Source organism: Natator depressus, chromosome 3 (assembly GCF_965152275.1).
Source record: "Natator depressus isolate rNatDep1 chromosome 3, rNatDep2.hap1, whole genome shotgun sequence".
Taxonomy (NCBI): domain Eukaryota; kingdom Metazoa; phylum Chordata; order Testudines; family Cheloniidae; genus Natator; species Natator depressus.
Genome location: NC_134236.1, coordinates 85,737,904 through 85,759,463, shown reverse-complemented (window position 1 = coordinate 85,759,463; position 21,560 = coordinate 85,737,904). Strand labels below are relative to the sequence as shown.

Below are 21,560 nucleotides of genomic sequence, written 5' to 3'. Positions count from 1 at the left end.
TCAGGAATTGAAGAGGCCACTGACTTCTGTTTAGCATAATATACATAGTAATTTTGTGTAGTCTAAGGAGGTTTAGCAGCTAAAAGTACTGTTCTTTAAAGTGCCTGTCACTAGTAAATTAAGGTAGTTCACTGTGGAGATTATAGGTAGTTGCAGTGCTGTCCAATTACAATTAAAATAATCTACCCCTATGACCTGCCTGCTGGAATTTCTGCCTTTGCGGGAATAACAGCTGTTTTCTAGTATCAGTGCTAGAATGTGTTTAGTTAGCATACAGTCAATCTTCTGACAACAGTGAGACTTTTATCATCTCTGCATTTCTACTCCGTTAGTTTTAAATTGTGTTAATATTTTGTGGGGGAGGGTTCAGTTCTCACATGTGTAACTTTTCCTTCTCTATGAGGCCATATGGCCATACTAGTGTCTATTTAATAACTTCTGTATGCTGACATGGAGATATGTCAGCATCATAGTCTTGCTTTTTCTTTTTTTGAAATGGTCTAACTTGGTTCAAGAGCTCAAGACAACCTAGAAAAATGACACAACTATTACACAAGGCTTTTAATTCTACAGTAAATAAGTGTGGCTTTTGCTTTTTTTATTTTGACTGCCTCAGCAGATGACTTATTCATCTCCAGAACATTTCTCACAAATTCCATAATAAAACTCCTGTGGCTGAGATGGCATGGCAAACTACTGCTGGCCTCAGTAAAATTCAAGGTTGGCAAACACTGAGTAACCTTAGGGAAGATGATGGATGAGGTAGCTGAAACAGAAAAAAGCACTGTTCCTTTTATCAAATAAGATAGACTAAAGGGGGGACTGTGGGGCACACTTCATAACTTCTGTGGGTCAAGCTTAGTGCACACACCAGGGGCTCCTTGTATTCATGCATTCCACCCCACAAGCTCCTTATGTGACACTCTCCCAAGCCTCTTTGTTTCAGGGACTCTCTGTAACTCCCCAGTCTCCCCTTACAGGTTTCTTGTGTGCCCCCTGATTCCCTCCTCCCACTACAGCAGAGTGGCCCATTCTCCCCACCAAACCAGAGGCTCTCTTCCCCCTTCCTTACCCATCCCCCACCCACCAGGGTTGCCCATTCTCTCCACCATACTTGGGATTGTCTTACCTGTCCGCCATTTGCCCCATCATACTAGGGGTCTGTGTCTCTCTTCCCACATCCCTCCAAAGGATACCTAACCTTTTCTTCCTTCCTTATTGAATGGTGGTGTGGGTAGCTGAGGCCTTCCCTTGCCCAACTGGAGCAGGCTTCCAGGAGGCAAGGTATGAGGAAGGAATGAAAGTAGTCTCTTTCTCTGTCCTCTCCCTCTGACTGCCCAAGGGGGCTGTGCATCCACCCCACAGCTCCAAGCAGGGAGAGCAATTATTTCTCTTTTGATCATTCAGAGATCAGGGTGTGAACATGTTAAATTCTATTGGGAGGGTGAAGGGATATTGTTCTGAGGGAAGGTATTAATGGGTTGCCATCAACAGGTGACTGTGGCTGGGAGTGTGTCTTGTTTTCCCTTTTTCAATATTATTATCCTCCAAATCGATAGACTACTGATGTGAATATTCCCTGAAATTTTGGAATTGATTGGACAAAGTGTTCAAAAGCTACTGTGTGACAGACAAAGATTCCATCAAATTGAATGTACGGCCTCACAAATTCAACCAAAAATGTACCTCAAAACCTGCAGTACAGGGTTTGCTTATACAAACCTATGAAGTCCTACAGAAGAGAGATTGGACTGGTAGAGACGTCTTTATAGGTGGCAATGGAGAGAGTGAATTCAGAGGGAGTGAGTGTGTATGTAAGAAAAGGAAATTAGTCCTCAAATTTAAACCCAGGTTATAGTATAAGAGCTCAGTAACTTCCTTTCTGATATTTGTATTGTAAGTGGGAAGACTACACATTTCTCTTGAAAAGCTCAACATTACATAGGTGAGTCTAAAGGATTCAGATGAAGGAGGCCATATTAAGACTACTATGTGGATAGTTCTTTTGGCATCCATAATACAAATTTCAGAGGAATGATCAGGATGGATGCTAGTCTCCAAATATTTGGGGCTCATCTTCATATGTGGCTCCATTCAATGAGGTTGCATATAGGAAAGGCACATGTGGTGCAAACAACCTGATTGGCTGAGTGTTCAGGATAGCTGACAACCCATCTTTTTTCTGTTTGCCCATATTATACCTGAGCAAAACCTGAGGTTCCAGGAATTTATCACTCTATTAAGAGGTAATTCAGCTGTCCACAGGTTCAGAACCATTATATACAGAAGACATTGCACAAGATGGCAGGATATCAGATTAGCTTTGTGATCTAGAGGCTGCCTTTTTCTGTCTAGGAGAAATGGAAAGACCTCTATCTTTCTCCAGAGAGATTATGGATCAGTTTATCAGTCCCTTGTTAGGACTTGGCAAATCGTTTTTGTGCCTTGCCTTTCTTCCTTTACCTCTGTTTATGTTCCCTGTCTATAGAAAGGAAAGGACTCATATCACTGATTGTGTCAAATAGGTAATGATTCCTAGAGTTAGTGGTGGTGATTGTATCCCGTCTTTCAACTTTTGGACAACATCAGCTGAAGCAAGACTCCATAGTTCATTCAAGCTTGTTGTATTCACATTGTAATTTAGATTCTGTTGGCGATCATAAGAACAGCCATACTTGGCCAGACCAATGGTCCTCTAGTCCAGTATCCTGTGTCTCACAGCAGCTAGTGCCAGATGCTTCAGAGGAAATGAACAGAACACGGCAATTTCAAGTGATCCATCCCCTGCCATCCAGTCCTCGCTTTTAGCAGTCAGAGGTTTCGAGAAACCCAGAGCATGGGATTGCATTCCTGACCATCTTGGCTAATAACCATTGATGGACCTATTTTCCATGAAATTATCTAATTCTTTCTTGAATCCAGTTACATTTTTTTTGGCCTTTACAACATCCCTTGTTGATGAGTTCTGCTGGTAGACTGTGCATTGTGCGAAGAAGTGCTTCCATATGTTTGCTTTAAACCTGCTGCCTATTATTTTTATCAGGTAACCTCTAGGGCAGGGGTTCTCAAACTGGGGGTCGGGACCCCTCAGGGGTCGCGAGGTTATTAAATTGGGGGTCACGAGCTGTCAGCCTCCAACCCAAACCCCGCTTTGCCTCCAGCATTTATAATAGTGTTAAATATATTAAAAAGTGTTTTTAATTTATAAGGGGGGGGTCACACTCAGAGGCTTGCTATGTGAAATGGGTCACCAGTACAAAAGTTTGAGAACCACTGCTCTAGTTCTTGTGTTATGTCAAGCGGTAAATAACACTTCCCTATTCACTTTCTCTATACTGTTAATAATTGTAGAGACCTCTACCATATCCCCTCTTAATAGTCTTTTTTCTATGAACAGTCTGTCTTTTTAATCTCTCTTCATGGAAGCTGTTCCATACTCCTGATCATTTTCATTGCCCTTCTCTGCACCTTTTCCAATTATAATGAATTTTTTTTGAGATAAGGTGAACAGAACTGCATGGAGTATTCAAGGTATGGGCATACCATGGGTTTATATAGTGTCATTATAATATTTTCTGTTTTATCTGTCCCTTTCCTAATGGTTCGTAACATTCTGTTACCTTTTTTAGACTGCTGCTGCTTATTGAGTAGATTTTTGCAGGGAACTATTCATAATGATTCCAAGATCTTGCCTGAGTGATAACAGCTGATTTAGACCCCATCATTTTGTAAGTATAGTTGGGATTATTTTTTCCAATGTGCATTACTTTGCACTTACCCATACTGAATTTCATCTGTCAATTTGTCACCCAGTTACCCAGTTTTGTGAGATCCCTTTGTAATGCTTCACAGTCAGATTTGGACTTAACTGAATAATTTTGTATAGTCTGTAAATTTTGCCACCTCTCTGTTCACCCATTTTTCAGATAATTTATGAGTATGTTGAACAGCTCATGTCCCTGTAGAGATCCTTGGGGGATCCCTCTGTTTACCTCTCTTCAGTGTGAAAACTGACCATTTATTCCTACTCTTCATTTCCTGAATTTTAACCAATTACTGATCTGTGAGTGACCCTTCCCTCTTATCCCGTGGCTCCTTACTTTGCTTTAGAAGCGTTGAAGAGGGAACCTTGTCAAATGCTTTCTGAAAGTCCCCGTACATTATATCCACTAGGTCACCGTTGTACACATGCTTGTTGACTCCCTCAGAGAATGCTAATAGATTGGTGAGGCATGATTTTCCTTTATAAAAGCTGTGTTTGATTCTTCCCCAACATATCATGGTAATCTATGTGTCTCATAATTTTGTTCTTTATTGTAGTTTCAACCAATTTGCCTTGTACTGAAGTTAAGATTACTGGCCTGTAATTGCCAGTATCGCCTCTGGAACGCTCTTAAAATTAGCATTACATTAGCCAATCATCTGGTGTATAGGCTGATTTAAGTGCTATGTTACACACAACAGTTAGTAGTTCTGCACTTTCCTATTTGAATTCCTTCAAAGCTCTTGGGTGAATACAGTACCATCAGATTCTGGTGATTTACTACTGTTTAATTTATCAATTTGTTCCAAAACCACTTCTATTGGCATATCATTCTGGGACAGTTCCTGTGATTTGTCACCTAAAAAGAATGGCTTGGGTTTGGGGATCACCTCCATATGTTCTGCAGTGAAGACTGATGCATAGAATTCAGTTAGCTTCTCTGCAATGGCCTTGTCTTCCTGGAGTTCTTTAGCACTTGAAGTGCAGTGGGCCCACTCACTGTTTGGCAGGGTTCCTTCTTCTGATGTACTTAAAAAAAAAAAAAAATGCTGTGTCGTTCTCTTGCTAGTTGCTCTTCAAATTCTTTTTTTTTGGTCTACCTAATTAGACTTTTACACTTGACTTGCCAGCGTTTATGCTCGTTACAAGGATTTGACTTCCAATTTTTATAGGATGCTTTTTCGCCTCTAACTTCCTCTTTTACTCTGCTGTTTAGCCAGGGTGAGATAAGGTGAGTGAGGTAATATTTTTTTATTGGATCAACTTCAGTTGGTAAGAGAGACAAGCTTTCTAGCCACACAGAGCTCTTCTTCAGGTCTGGGAAAGGAATGCTGAGCATCACAGCTAAATGCAAGTTGGAACAGACTGGTTAGCATAAGTAGTTAGTATATATTCTAAGGACCATTCTAGATAGAGTGGCCCATTAACACTCTGCAGTCATAGGACAAAAAGAGGTGATTAGCGGGTTACCAATTTATTATAAAAAGAAAAGGAGGACTTGTGGCACCTTAGAGACTAAGCCATAAATCCAGTGTGTCTCTTCAGTTCATGATTTTCAGTGTCTACCAGAGTTATGAATTTAAGCTCTTAGGCTTGTCTTTTGAATGTGTTGCACAGGTTTCCTTTGAGGATGAGGACTGATAGGTCAGAAATAGAGTGACTGCTGTGTTAAAAGTGTTCATGCACAGGTAAATTACACAGAGCTGAAGAAGAGCTCTGTGTAAGCTTGAAAGTTTGTGTCTCTCATCAGCAGAAGTTGGTCCAGTAAAAGATATTACATCACTTACCTTGTCTATCTAATATCCTGTGACCAACACGGCTACAACAACTGCATATTTACACATACTTTGAGTGTTTTGTACATAAGCATTTGTGCTACTTTTCAGTATTTGGTTGCTTGCCTTCATGTGTTATACTTAAATAGGACTTTTTAAAATGTGATTGTTCCTCAGTACCTCCTACCTGTATTTTACCAACTTTTTCCCTGTCTTTACTAGGATACAGAGTTCCCCCTTCAACAAATCTTAACAACTATTGTATAATCAAAACACTTATTTTGTAGCCTTTATAAATGCCATGAACTTGGTTCAAGGCTTATTTTTTCTCTGCTCTGTATAATGTAACTAGATATAGTGGACTTAGTTCTAAATTTCACTGAATTTCTTTGTAGGGGAGAATAAACTGAATAAAATTTAAGTTTTTAGATCAGTGGTCTTTTCAGGATAGAGAAGTGAGCTATTCCTTTTTGAACTAGTTGTATTGCTCTAGTTTAGTCACAAATATTTTGTTATGTCTGCACTAGTGATGGTGACGAGTGTTCTGAATTGCCTTTGTGTCAGTATTAAGACTAGGGTTCAAAACCATTTCAGTTGGTTCCTGGCAAAGCTCCCAGAAGCAGCAAATTTTGGGTGTCTTCAAAAGGCTGTCCATGTACTGTGGGACACTAGTGGGAGGACTAGTTGAACCATTTCAAGTTACCTCTGTCCATATGGACATATACATGGTACAAAGTGAAATTGTTTGGATTATAACATTAATTTAGCTTTACTGAATGCTAATCCAAGCAGATTGTAGCATTCATGTACACCACTTGGAGTAGGGGCACAAGATGTGTTATTATATGCCAGAGGGACCAAATGGTTCTGAGGATAAGCAATGTCTTAGTCCTGGTCTACACTACAAGTTTAGGTCGAATTTAGCAGTGTTAGATCGATTTAACCCTGCACCCGTCCACATGATGAAGCCATTTTTGTCGACCTAAAGGGCTCTTAAAATCGATTTCTGTACTCCTCCCCGATGAGTACAGAGGGGATTAGCTGAAATCGACATCCCCGGGTTGAATTTGGGGTAGTGTGGATGTAATTTGACAGTATTGGCCTCTGGGAGCTATCCCAGAGTGCTCCATTGTGACCACTCTGGACAGCACTTTCAATTCAGATGCACTAGCCAGGTACGCAGGAAAAGCCCCTGGAACTTTTGAATTTCATTTCCTGTTTGGCCAGCGTGGCGAGCTCATCAGCACAGGTGACCATGCAGTCCCAGAATCACAAAAGAGCTCCAGCATGGACCGAACGGGACGTACTGGATCTGATCACTGTAAGGGGAGATGAATCCGTGCTATCAGAACTCCATTCCAAAAGACAAAATGCCAATATATTTGCCAAAGTCTCCAAGGGCATGATGGACAGAGGCTACAACAGGGACACGCAGCAGTGCCACGTGAAAATTAAGGAGCTCAGGCAAGCCTACCAAAGAGGCAAACGGCCGCTCTGGGTCAGAGCCCCAGACACGCCGCTTCTGTGATGAGCTAGATGCATGGAATTCTAGGGAGCATCCTTGCTACTACCCCACCCCTGTCCATGGACACCTGCAAGGGGAGGAGTCTCACGCAACAGGCATGAGGATTTTGGGGACGAGGAAGATGAGGAGGAGGACAGCACACAGCAGGCAAGCAAGAAACCATTCTCCCCGACTGCCAGGAACTGTTTATCACCTTAGAGCTAATACCCTCCCAAACCTCCCAAGGTGGGCTCCTGGACCATGAAGCCGGAGAAGGTACCTCTGGTGAGTGTACCTTTGTAAATATAATACATGGTTTAAAAGCAAGCATGTTTAATGATTAATTTGCCCTAAAGACTGGGGATGCATTTGTGGCCAGTACAGCCCCTTCTTTTAAATGGCCAACCCAATGGGTGCTTGGTATGGGAAAGAAGGGCGCTGCTGTTTGAAACCATTCCCACGTTATGAAGGTTGAAGAAGCCGAAAGACTGTGGCTTACCATGTGGCTTACCTGCAAGCCGAATTCTGTTGCCCAGCCCTGCGTGTGTGATCTCTCACACCAAACCGGCAGGCCCTCAATATAAGAGGCAAAATGTGACTTTATATCGAAAGCATATGTGCTATGTAATGTTAACAGCTTGGTTCATCATGAAAGAGTCTACCCATTGTTCTCTAAAATGTGTCTTTTTAAATACTACTCTCCCTTTTTTTCCTCCCGCAGCTGCAAACGTTTCAACGCTCCCCCTATCATCTCCGTCCCAGAGGCTAGCACAGAAAAGAAGGCGAAAAAAAAGCACTTGCGATGAAATGTTCTCTGAGCTCATGCAGTCCTCCTGCACTGAAAGAGCTCCACAGAATGCATGGAGGCAAACAATGTCCAAGTCCAGGAAAGCAGAAAATGAACGCGAGGACAGGAGGGACGAGCAAGATGAGAGGTGGCGGCAGCGCAATGAGAGGAGACAGGATGCAATGCTGAGGCTACTGGGGGATCAAACTGATATGCTCCGGCATCTGGTGGAGCTGCAGGAAAGGCAGCAGGCGCACAGACCGCCGCTGCAGCCTCTGTGTAACTGCCCGCCCTTCTCCCCAAGTTCCATAGCCTCCTCACCCAGACGCCCAAGAATGCAGGCGGGGGAGACTCCGGGCACCCAACCACTCCACCCCAGAGGACTACCCAAGCAACAGAAAGCTGGCATTCAATAAGTTTTGAAGTGCAGTGTGGCCTTATCCTTCCTTCCTCCCCTCATCCACCACCCCAGCCCGCCATAAACTTCTCCCCCTTACTCTCACAGATAGTGTGGAGCACACAGCAAGCAGCAATAACAATGGGAATATTGGTTTCGCTGAGGTCTAACCGAGTCAGTAAACTGCACCAGCGTGCTTTTAAAAGTCCAAATGCACATTCTACCACCATTTTGCACTTGCTCAGCCTGTAGTTGAACAGTTCCTGACTACTGTCCAGGCTGCCTGTGTATGGCTTCATGAACCATGGCATTAAGAGGTAGGCTGGGTCCCCAAGGATAACTATAGGCATTTCAACATCCCCAACAGTTATTTTCTGGTCTGGGAAGTAAGTCTCTTCCTGCAGCTGTTCAAACAGACCAGAGTTCCTGAAGATGCGAGCGTCATGTACCTTTCCCGGCCATCCCACATTGATGTCGGTGAAACGTCACTTGTGATCCACCAGTGCTTGCAGCACCATTGAAAAGTACCCCTTGTAGTCTATGTACTGGCTGCCTTGGTGGTCCGGTCCCAAGATAGGGATATGCGTTCTGTCTATCGCCCCACCACAGTTAGGGAATCCCATTGCAGCAAAGCCATCCTCTATGACCTGCACGTTTCCCTGAGACTCTACCCTTGATAGCAGCAGGTCAGTGATTGCATTGTCTACTTGGATCACAGCAGCCCCCACAGTAGATTTACCCACTCCAAATTGATTCCCGACTGACTGGTAGCTGTCTGGCGTTGCAAGCTTCCAGAGGGCTATCGCCACTCTCTTGTGAACTGTGAAGGCTGCTCTCATCTTGGTATTCTCGTGCTTCAGGGCAGGGGAAAGCAAGTCAAAGTTCTATGAAAGTGCCCTTACGCGTGCAAAAGTTTCTCAGCCACTGGGAATTGTCCCAGACCCGCAACACTATACGGTTCCACCAGTCTGTGCTTGTTTCCCAGGCCCAGAATCAGCATTCCATGGCATGAGCCTACCCCATTGCCACCAGGATGTCCAAATTGCCATGGCCCGTGCTTTGAGAGAAATCTGTGTCCATGTCCTCATCAGTCTCATCGCCGTGCTCCTGTCGCCTCCTCGCCTGCTTTTGCAGGCTCTGGTTCTGCACATACTGCAGAATAATGCGTGAGGTGTTTACAATGCTAACTGCCACAGTGATCTGAGCGGGCTCCATGCTTGCCGTGAGCAGGAGAGCAGAGTTGCAGCAGAAGCGGTGGCTAAAGACGGATGCCACGAGAATAGATATTTATAGAGAACAACGAGAGGACCTGCAAGGTGGATTCATGAGAGCAGGAGAGCAGAGTTTCACTGGAAGCGGTGGAGGACGACGGTTAGCACCACACACATTTCCTGAGGAAGAACACATGTATGTGGGAGCCTATGACAGACAACATGGAGAAATTCGCTATTGAGACAATAGCAGTGGAGCAGAGTTGCAGCAGAAGCGGTGTATGACGACGGTTAGCAGCACCCAGGAGGACCAGAACGGATCCTCGAGCTGCAGGAGAGCAGAGTTGCAGTGGAAGCGATGATGACGATGGTTAGCAGACCTACTGCACCGTCTGCTGCCAGCAGCACCCAGGACACAACAGCGATGGTGTTGGTGAGCTGAGCTGAGTGGGCTGCACGCTTGCCGTGGTATGGTGTCTGCGCGGAAAAAAGGCGCAAAACGAGTGTCTGCCATTGCTCTCACGGAGGGAGGGGCGACTAACGACATGTACCCAAAAGCACCCGTGACAATGTTTTTGCCCTATCAGGCATTGGGAGCTTAATCCAGAATTCCAGTGGGTGGCGGAGATGGCAGGAACTGTGGGATAGCTACCCACAGTGCACTGCTCCATAAGTTGATGCTAGCCACGGTGGTGAGGACGCACTCCGCCGACTTAATGCGCTTAGTGTGGACATCTGCAATCGACTGTATAAAATCGCTTTCTAAAAATCGACTTCTATAATATCGACCTAATTTTGTAGTATAGACATATCCTTAGAGTCCATGTGGTCTGTTAGATTAAATATGAAACTAATAAATTCTGGCTGTTCTACTCCAGGCTGTACCAATAACTCGTGGTTACCTGATCTCTTTCTGCATTTTAGAAATGTGGAATAAATTTACCTTATGAGAGTGAGGATTAATTATTCAACGTTAAAATATTTTTAAGACATAAAGTGTTACGTAGGTACCATATCCTTAATGTTTAAGACACAATTACAAAGTGTCTTTTATAACTTACAGGACTGTTTATTAATTAGTAATCTTTAACCAAAACAGAGGACTTACATCCATATCCAAGGTTTCAGAGTAGCAGCCGTGTTAGTCTGTATCTGCAAAAAGAAAAGGAGGACTTGTGGCACCTTAGAGACTAACAAATTTGTATGAGCATAAGCTTTCGTGAGCTAGAGCTCACTTCATCGGATGCATTCAGTGGAAAATAAATTTGTTAGTCTCTAAGGTGCCACAAGTCCTCCTTTTTTTTTAAATCCATATCCAAGCCTTCCCTTTTGTCCTGGATCTTAGATTTCAACAGCACTTTGCAATATTTGCTGTGATGTGGAAGGTAACTTTCTACTTCTATTCCACCTGCTTTTTTAGAGCATAGTTTAAATAAAGTGAGACATTAACACCCCCCCCCCCCCACACACACACACTTCAAAATCTACCATGTATCCCTTGAAATGAAACACTTTTGCAGTAGCAATTTCTGTAGCAATTCCTTTTGAATGTGAAAATAGAATGTTTGTGTTTATGGAAACTTTGAAACTCCACTCCCTATTTCAGTAGCTGGAGGTAGTGAAATGACTATATATTACAAATTTAAGGGATTTTTTAAATTAATGTTAGGCATGTATTGGCTAGAATAGTTTACATATCATGGGCTTTATAAAACATGAATCATCAGCAGGAAAGTTATTTGTTTAGCAACATGACAGCCCCTTCTGATCCTCATGCCATGGGTAAAATGAGATTTACTCAAATTACATTGCTTAATCCTGAATAAACTGTGCAATTTAAATGCAGTTTTCATAAGGGAATACAGAACAGCTTTTTAAAGCATAAAAGAAGTTATAATTTATGGGTATTCATTATCCTTTTTTTTACTTTAGACAGAAGTTATTAGAAAAATGTGAAAATGGTACCTCTTCATTCAACAGATCTGCCTCTTTTCAGTGTCTTAGCAGCTGACCAAAATAATATTACTTTTAAAATCTAATGTAATTAGATATTTTTATACATCAACTCCCCCCCCCTTCCGCCCCCTGCCACTCGCAAGCTAATCAATATCGTATGTGTAGGCCTGCATCCAAGGAAGTGTATCAAGCAGATCCATGTTAATAACTAATGAAATGTCAGTGTTATTTCTGAGTGTTCTTGTTTTTGTCAACATTTTAAACATCCTTTAAAGTAAATGTATTTTTTGTTATAGTGCAGGTCTGCTTTGAAAAGTGACTTCATAAAATTGACACAGGGTAGCATATTGTTTAAAACGGCTTGCAGATCAAATTTACTCACTTGACAAGTAAAAACATTTATTTTAGCTGCTATTCTGTAAAATCAGTCTGGAATTTTAGTTGCAAGATGAGTTCTTTCTGACTCACGCTACTAATAATAAAGACTATCATCAGAACTTGATTATTAGTTCTGTTCATTATGAATAAAATGCAATCTTTATCTTCCATAGGTGTGCTGTCCCTGCACAAAGGAATAGAAAGTAGTAAATACTTACTTTGGCCAATAAAGTTGGAATGACACTGAATAAACAGAGAAGAGGACTAGTTTTTCCATTAACTTCAAGGGGGTATTAGATCAGGCCTGAATGTGGAGGCAGAAATTGTCAGTAGTATATATTTTGTTGTTTTAGGGGGAAATGTATCTTATTTTACAGAATTATATTTGTATGTTACGGAAGGTAAAATGTCCATTAGAATGTTCAGGACCTTGCAACATTTAAAACATAAAATGTTTCAGTCCTATGTTTATGTCAACTAGTGATCCTCAGTGTCCAGAAAAGCATAGGAAATGTGGTAAAATAGAAAACGGTTAAAATTTTAATGGTACTTTGGTTTGAGAAGTTTATATCAAATTGGGGTTATATCATCTTATTTTTAGGGCTGTCAATTAGTAGTAATTAACTCACACGATTAACTCAAAAAATTAATCACGATTAATCACACTGTTAAACAATAGAATACCAAATGAAATTTATTAAATATTTTGGATGTTTTTCTACTTTTTCAAATATTTTGATTTCATTTACAACAAAGAATACAAAGTGGTGTACAGTGCTCACTTTATATTATTATTTTTTATTACAAATATTTGCACTATAAAAATGATAAAAGAAGTAGTATTTTTCAATTAATCTCATACAAATACTGTAGTGCAAGCTCTTTATCGTGTAAGTGTAACTTACAAATGTAATTTTTTTTTTGTTACACAACTGCACTGAAAAACAAAATGATATAAAACTTTAGATACAAGTCCACTCAGTCCTACTTCCTGGTTAACCAATCGCTAAGACAAACAAGTTTGTTTACATTTATGGGAAATACTGCTGCCTGCTTCTAATTTACAATGTCACCTGAAAGTGAGAACAGGCATTGCAAGGTATTTACGTACCAGATATGCTAAACATTCGTGTACTCCTTCATGCTTTGGCCACTATTCCAGAGGACATGCTTCCATGCTGATGATGCTCATTAAAAAATAATGCATTAATTAAATTTTGACTGAACTCCTTGGGGGAGAATTGTATGTCTCCTGTTCTGTTTTACCCGCATTCTGCCATATATTTCATGTTATAGCAGTCTCGGATGATGACCCAGCACATGTTCTTAAAACGAATACTTTCACTGCAAATTTGACAAAATGCAAAGAAGGTACCAATGTGAGATTTCTAAAAAAGCTACAGCCTTGACCCAAGGTTTAAGAATCTGAAGTGCCGTCCAAAATCTGAGAGGAACAAGTTGAGGAGCATGTTTTCAGAAGTCTTAAAAGAGCAGCAGTCAGATGTGAAAACTACAGAATCCTAACCACCAAAAAAGAAAATCAACCTTCTGCTCGTGGCATCTGACTCAGATGATGAAAATGAACGTGCATCGGTCCACTCTGCTTTGAATCGTTATTGAGCAGAACCCATCATCTGCATGTATACATGTCCTCTGGAATGGTGGTTAAAGCATGAAGGGACATATGAATCTTTAGTGCATCTGGCACGTAAACATTTTGCAACCCGGCCAGAACAGTGCCATGCGAATGCCTGTTCTCACTTTCAGGTGACATTGTAAACAAGAAGCAGGCAGCATTATCTCCTGCAAGTGTAACCAAAGTTATTTGTCTGAGCCACTGGCGGAAATAGGACTGAGTGGACTTGTAGGCTCTAAAGTTTTACATTGTTTTGTTTTTGAATGCAGTCATTTTGTACATAATTCTACATTTGTAAGTTCAGCTTCCATGATAAAGAGATTGCACTACAGTACTTGTATTACGTGAATTGAGAAATGCTATTTCTTTTGTTTTTTACGGTGCAAATATTTGTAATAAAAATATAAAGTGAGCACTGTACACTTTGTATTCTTTGTAACTGAAATCAATATATTTGAAAATGTAGAAAACATCCAATAATATTTAAATAAATGGTATTCTATTATTGTTTAATAGCACAATTTTTTTAATTGCTTGACAACCCTACTTATTTTATAAAGGGTTTTTGATATATGGGAATATTTTCCCTTGTCTAATCACACATGAACTATATGAAATATATATTCTAAATTGATAGTATTCTATTGAATCTGTTTCATTTTTAGTGCCTATCCATAGCTCTATAATCTGGATTTAATATTTAGTAAAATCAATTTAATTGGCACGCTCATAAATGGCATGGTTACTTAATGAAGATGGGTGCCACAGAACTGAATTGGTGTAAGGAATTTAAATGTCTCTTAAAAAGCAACCAGTAGAACTCCAAGTTGTGAAGTGTTTTTAAATGGCATGCCTAGTGATGTCTGCAAGACTACTTCCTGTATTCCACAGATGGGATATGAGTTTCCCATGGTGCTTCCTGGCTCTATTCCTTATTTCAGTAGACTCTTCTGTTTATTCCCTCCATTCTGCACTGCTCTTTACCTTTTGGCACCCATGCCCTCTCTCTACCATAAAGTTCGTTCCACCAACCCACAGTCCTGGCTCGTTCCCAGCATTTTCTTTGTCCAATTCTGTACTTGTCCTGCTGAATGGCTTTTGTAAGTCCTATGAGCTCACTTGCTTCATCCACTATAGGTTTATTCTCTGCTGCATAACTCTGCCATCTACTCAGCCAAACAGCAATACTACTCTTCCATTGTTGAATCTTATCCCTATAGTCACTTACACTTATTAGCAACATTAGTCTTCTTCCTTAAATCCTGCCTTCCTCTCTGAACATGGTCATGACTGCTGCTACTTAAAGTGCTTGTCCGTGTGTGTTTGTGTATATATGTAACTATATATAATAAAAATATTCCAGTCTTGCTGTGCATGTGCCTAGTGCACTCAAGTTGGATTGTTGTGGTCAGCAGTGTTTGTTGGTGCTGCTTCTGGTGCCTGTCCTGTCCTTTTGTCTCTAAAAGGGCATAAAGGATACAATGGCTCCACCTGCCCTCCAACTCTTTCTCATTGCCTGTAGCTGAGTCGAGTCAAAACTTGAGGTGTCCTAACTTCTTCACTCACTAGTGCAGCTTATTCTTTGTCAGCACTTGTAAGTAGTTAAGTCCTTAGTAATTAGGTATTAGCATAGATTTGATAGAATTTTCTTTCTTCCCTTTATAAAGGAAATTAACATCTTTGTTTTGCCCATGAGGCCATACTAGGATCAGTTATATAATTGAACACAAATCTCCAGGCTTCAAAAATTCAATGTGAGGCTTTAATGCCTCTCAGTGATGGGCACATCAGGTATTTACTATGTCTGGGTGAAGGGCGCATTAGAGAAAGATGTGCTATCTCTAAGTCTTTTTCTGTGAAAACACAGAGTTAGGGTATCTTGCTTAAAAATGTTCCTTTTGGAGAGGTCAGTGTACCCATCTTCAGACTCTGGGATGTCTGGGGCAGAAACTTCTGAATAATGGTCTAAAAATTCTCCTGCTGGCTCCTCTACATGTGGAGCTGAAGTTCCTGGGAAGGGAAGAGCACTGGGTCTCTAGGGGAATCACAGGCCCTTGCCTGAGGAGACATACATCATCAAACTCAGATAAAGGGTCATACAAGGCCCAAAAAGAGAGTCAGGCACTGGTCACCGTGCCTCATGACCAGCTACATCAGTACCACATACATTGATCATTACTGACCTCATGTCACTGAGGCCTCCTGTACAAACACAATCTACTTGTCTATTTTTTGACACCAGTGTATTTGGGACCAAAATCCTATACAGGTTTTTGCTACTGGACTTCTCAGGATGAGTACTGTAAAGGTGCCTCTTCCTCTGCTGTTCTGGCAGTGGTAGAGTACATCAGCACTACCAGCCAGGTGCTCCTGGCATGCCTGCTGGTACAGGTCCTCCTCCTCAGGAGGACTGTTCATTCTCCTCCTCAAGCTCTGAGGGCTTTATGGAGCTTTCACCAGCTCGTTCCTTGGGGTCTAGGTATTCAGGCCAGCGTACGTCCAAGAGGGAGTCAAAGGGTGAGTTTATTATCCTAGATGTAGCTCAACGAGGGATACTACTTCCAGGTCCTCCCCATTGCCACCTGCCCTTCATGCTTATCAGGCTCTGTGGGGAACGCATTGTGGTAGAACACCATTGTCTACATCCCAATCCAGAGCTAGAGCCTTTTCTCCACCTCACAAGAGAACTTTATAGCCAGCTTGGTCTGCTCTTCTGCCAGCTGAGCAGACTGTTCCTGGCTCTGATGAGGAGTCACAAAGCAGAGGACCATCCTGCCCTGGCTCACTATTATAATCGTCCGTGGATGAGGCTGTAGTCCCTGCATCATCTACTTCGACCCCAGATAAACACAAGAGATTTCAGGACTCGTTACACAAACTGGCTAACACACCTGAGATCTAGTTGAGGTGATCCAGGAAAAATCATGCTCAACTCCAGGACATCTTGCATACCTTGGTACCTGGATACCTTGTAGTGCCCACCTTTAGGCATGACTACACTTCAAGCTGGGGTGTACTTCCTGACTCGAGGAAACATGCTCATATTAGCTCTGATTGAAGTAGTGTGCTAAAAATAGAATGTAGTCGTGGTGGTGTGAGGGGCTAGCCACCCCAAATACAGTCCTGTCCAGACCATAGACAGGTATTCAGGGCAGCTAGATCCTTGCACTGCCATGGTTGCATTCTATTTTTAGCAGGCTAGCTTGATGAGAGCTAGTGGGAGTAGTGTCCTTAATTTGGGAATTACACCCCCCAGCTCATAATGCAGACAAACCCTTTGAGGGAACTTTTAGAGTTGGCTAAATTGACCCGGAAGACACTTGTCTCTCTTGCACCAGTATTGAAGAGAGCAGACCATTGCTACCAATCTCCTTTCCAGGGCTTCAAACAATTTTATGTGCTCCCCTCACCAGCATCATTAGTGATTCCTGTGGCAAATGAGAGAGCAAGAGCAAAGCCATAAAAAAAACAAGGAACCCAAAACATTTTTTTAGACAAAAACTAATCAAGTCTCCAACGAGACTCTCCAATTACCAAGCCCTGTTAGTGAAATACAGTGATCTGAATTGGGATTCTGTGACTAAATTTGCAGACTGTCTTCTTCAAGACAACAGGGAGGAATTTAAGTCTCTTATAGCTGAAGGTCAATTGGTAGTGCGTACATCCCTCCAAGCAGCCCTCAATGCTGTAGATGCAACTTCTAGATCTATGAAGAGATCATTGTGGCTACAGTAATCAGGGATCACCACAGAAGTAAAAATAACTGAGGATCTTCCATCTGAAGGATGTGAAGTTTTCAGTGCTAAACTAGATAAGGCCTCACATTCTCTAAAAGACTCCCATGCTATGCTGATATACTTAGGGGTCAGTATTCCTGCATTGAAGCATAAGCACTTCAAGCCCTCAATCATGACAGAGGCAATCTTTTTACATGCAGTGTAGACAGTCTGACCCACCGAGGAAGTGCCAAAAATTTCCCAGAAGGAAGACATCTGCATCCACTATTATATTTGCTCATTAGCTCTTAGCAAGGCAGTAGATTTAACTTCTTGGTTGGGATTGGCATGCAAATTCTGAGGGATATTCCACTTATGTCCCTTCTGTTTAGGAATCATTTTATTTCATTCCTTTGGGGTGTGGACTACCATCAATTACATCCCCCCCCCCGCCCCCGTCCTGGTAATCATGGGCTATTCCATCTAGTTCTAGACCCTCCTCAGCCCCCCATTCCATTTTTCAGAGTTCACTCTCATAAAAGCATGGTACATCAGGACATGCAATTACTTCTAAATCTTGAAGCAATGGAAGAGGTACTTCTTTTCTGCTTCCCAAAACTAACTGAGGTTGGCACCGTATTCCGAACCTGAGACATCCAGTGTCTTAATCACACAAGCTCATGTTCATGATAGTGTCTCTGGCATTGATCATTTCAATCTTAGAGCCACATGACAGCTATGCAGCTCTTGACCTTTGAGATGTTTATTCATATAGCTATTCACCCTGCCCACAGAAGGAATCTGAGGTTTCAAGTGGGCATCACACTCTACCAGTACAGGGTGTTACTAGTCAACCTATTGACAGCACCAAGGATGTTCACGCAATGCCTAGTAATAATGTCATCTTTCCTCAGGAAACAAGGAGTTGAGGTGTTTCCCACATATTTAGAGTGACTTATTTGTGGAAAGTCCTATCAACAAGTAAGACTTCATTCAATGAACTCTGCAACTTTTTGTCTCTGTTGGTCTGAAAGTAAACAAAGTCAAACTGTTTCCAGCTCAAAGGGATGGAATTTGTAGGAGCCATTCTAGGCTCCAAAACTTCAATGGCTTATCTACTACAGGAAGGATTTCGAGCCATGCTAAATCTTTTCAGCCAAGTACAAGCTCGCCAGAAGACATCGTGAGAACCTGTCTCAGGCTGCTAGGTCACATGATCTTCTGTATATACATAACTCAGCTTGCCTGACTTAATCTTTTATTGCATAAAAGGGTGGGTGAAGTCTGTATATCAGCCAAGCAGACATCACCCGGATATTTTAGTACATTTTCCAGGAGAAAGCCTGTCATTCGGGGGTCTTTCCATCAATTTAAAGTCTGCAAGGGAATGCCCTTTGCTCCTCCATTACCATCAAAGGTGGTGACAGATGCCTCCATGTTAAGATGGGAAGCCCTTTTAGACAAACTTGGAAAACCCACTAAAGTATGTGGGTTCTTCAGGAAACAAGATTTCATATAAATGTTTTGGAGCCAATGGCTGTTCATAGGGTTTGCTCAGCTTTCATAGATACTAAGGTCAGAAGGGACCATTATGATCATCTAGTCCGACCTCCTGCACAACGCAGGCCACAGAATCTCACCCACCCACTCCTGCGAAAAACCTCTCACCTATGTCTGAGCTATTGAAGTCCTCAAATTGTGGTTTAAAGACTTCAAGGAGCAGAGAATCCTCCAGCAAGTGACCCATGCCCCATGCTACAGAGGAAGGCGAAAAACCTCCAGGGCCTCTTCCAATCTGCCCTGGAGGAAAATTCCTTCCCAACCCCAAATATGGCGATCAGCTAAACCCTGAGCATCTGGGCAAGTTTCACCAGCCAGATACCCAGGAAAGAATTTTCTGTAGTAACTCAGATCCCACCCTATCTAACATCCCATCACAGGCCATTGGGCCTATTTACCATGAATATTTAAAGATCAATTAATTACCAAAATCATGTTATCATACCATCTCCTCCATAAACTTATGGAGTTTAATCTTAAAGCCCGATAGGTCTTTTGCCCCCACTGCTTCCAAAACTTCACTCCTCTGATGGTTAGAAACCTTCGTCTAATTTCAAGTCTATACTTCCCAATGACCAGTTTATATCCATTTGTTCTTGTGTCCACATTGGTACTGAGCTTATAATTCCTCTCCCTCTCCGGTATTTATCCCTCTGATATATTTGTAGAGAGCAATCATATCTCACCTCAACCTTCTTTTAGTTAGGCTAAACAAGCCAAGCTCCTTGAGTCTCCTTTCATAAGACAGGTTTTCCATTCCTCGGATCATCCTAGTAGCCCTTCTCTGTACCTGTTGCAGTTTGCATTCATCCTTCTTAAACATGGGAGACCAGAACTGCACACAGTATTCCAGGTGAGGTCTCACCAGTGCCTTGTATAATGGTACTAAAACCTCCTTATCTCTACTGGAAATACCTTGCCTGACGCATCCCAAGACTGCATTAGCTTTTTTCACGGCCAGATCACATTGGTGGCTCATAGTCATCCTATGATCAACCAATACTCCAAGGTCCTTCTCCTCCTCCGTTACTTCTAATTGATGCGTCCCCAGCTTATAACTAAAATTCTTGTTATTAATCCCTAAATACATAACCCTTACACTTCTCACTGTTTGACTGAGGATCAAAACATCCTAACCCACCGAATACTCTACAAGGCATACTTATGTTTCTAAGTGGAAGAGATTCACTAGCTGGATTCAATATCCTCATCTCTGGCATGGATACTGGACTACCTTCTGTCCCCAAGGAACTTTGGACTGTCAGTGAGCTCCGTGAAGGTTCACCTAGCAATCATCTCAACTTTAAACCATCTAATTCAGGAGTACTCTGCTTTCACAGCCTACCATGGCCAGATTCCTAAAGAGGGCCTTATGAGGATATATCTCCCTGTTAGGAAACCCTCCCCTGCTCAGGACCTAAATATAATTCTCATTGGGTTAATGGCCCTACCTTTTAAGCTATTAGCTACCTCTTCTCTGTTTCATCTTTCCATTTAAACAACCTTGTTCATAGTGGTAACATTGGATACCAGAAGAACGTTTGGGGAATGTGACGGGTCCGGCACCGCAGCTCCCCTTTCTGGCAGGGGTGGATGGGGTGTCGGGGCCTCACCACTCTTACATTCCCATGCCTGTCCTTTAAGGGCATTCTGATGTGGCCCAATGGCTGGTTTTCCCGTGCTCGTTCCTTGGTCGGGGTAGCAGGACCTAATCTGAGTCCATGTGTCACGCCCCGCCTATCAGGGCAGTGTGGCCCAATGGCCAGAGTCCATAGCTCCCACTCTCAGGCAGGGAAGTGTATCCCAATGGTTGGAATGGTAGGGGGACCCGGGCCTGCCCTCTCCACCGGGCCCCCACCCAGGGCTCTCCTATTGGTGGGGTTTCCCCTCACGCTTAGCTCGGTGGGGATCCGCCCGCAACACGCCGAGCATCAGTGCAGCTTTGACGCTGCTTGTCTCTAAAGTTCCCCTGGGTGACTTCCTACCTTCACCGTCATGTCCTCCACTAGCCCTTATGATCTCCTGTCTGTGACTCTGCCACCCCCCACCCCACCCGCAGCCCCATGCTGTCCATCTCCCTATAGCCCCTGTCTCTTGGCCTGGCCTGACAGGTGCTGTGAAGAAGGCAAACTCTTTCTCTTCCCTAGCTGGGCGGGAGCTGCTGCTCTGTTCTATTGCTAAAACACCGTTTAGTGCACAAAAGGAGGAACTGCAGCAACTTTCCAGCAGAAGCTTTTTTCTGCACAAAAAATTAAAAATGTGTGGCTCATTAATTATGTGCATGCGCAGTGGCATAGAATTCCCCCAGACGTAAAGCACAGACGCACTGAGAGTGGTGGCTCTGTATTAGAGCACAAGCAATCTTTGTTGCTTCTTGAGAAATGTTCCCATGCTGGAGATATATAGGGCAGCTACTTGGGTTCAGTTCACTTGTTTATTCAGCATTACTCCACAGTAGAATCATTGAGATCTGACACTAGTTTTGATAGGGCTGGCCTACAATCATTATTTAGGTGGACTCCTAGCAGTTATCTCCTACAATTTAGATTGCTGCATGTGCGTGGACAACTGTGGAATATATATGGACAAACACTCTAAGCCCTGGTCTACACTAGGACTTTAGGTCGAATTTAGCAGCTTTAAATCGATGTAAACCTGCACCTGTCCACACGATGAAGCCCTTTATTTCGACTTAAAGGGCTCTTAAAATCGATTTCCTTACTCCACCCCTGACAAGAGGATTAGCGCTTAAATTGGCCTTGCCAGGTCGAATTTGGAGTACTGTGGACACAATTCGACGGTATTTGACCTCCGGGAGCTATCCCAGAGTGCTCCATTGTGACTGCTCTGGACAGCACTCTCAACTCAGATGCACGA

At 42.6% G+C, this 21,560-nt stretch overlaps 1 protein-coding gene across 2 annotated transcripts in view; it reads left to right on the top strand.

Moving 5' to 3' along the window:
- The window catches only part of CDK19 (cyclin dependent kinase 19), a 228,182-nt gene that overhangs the window by 52,050 nt on the left and 154,572 nt on the right, over nucleotides 1-21,560 (top strand). The gene's annotated exons all lie outside the window — the stretch shown is intronic.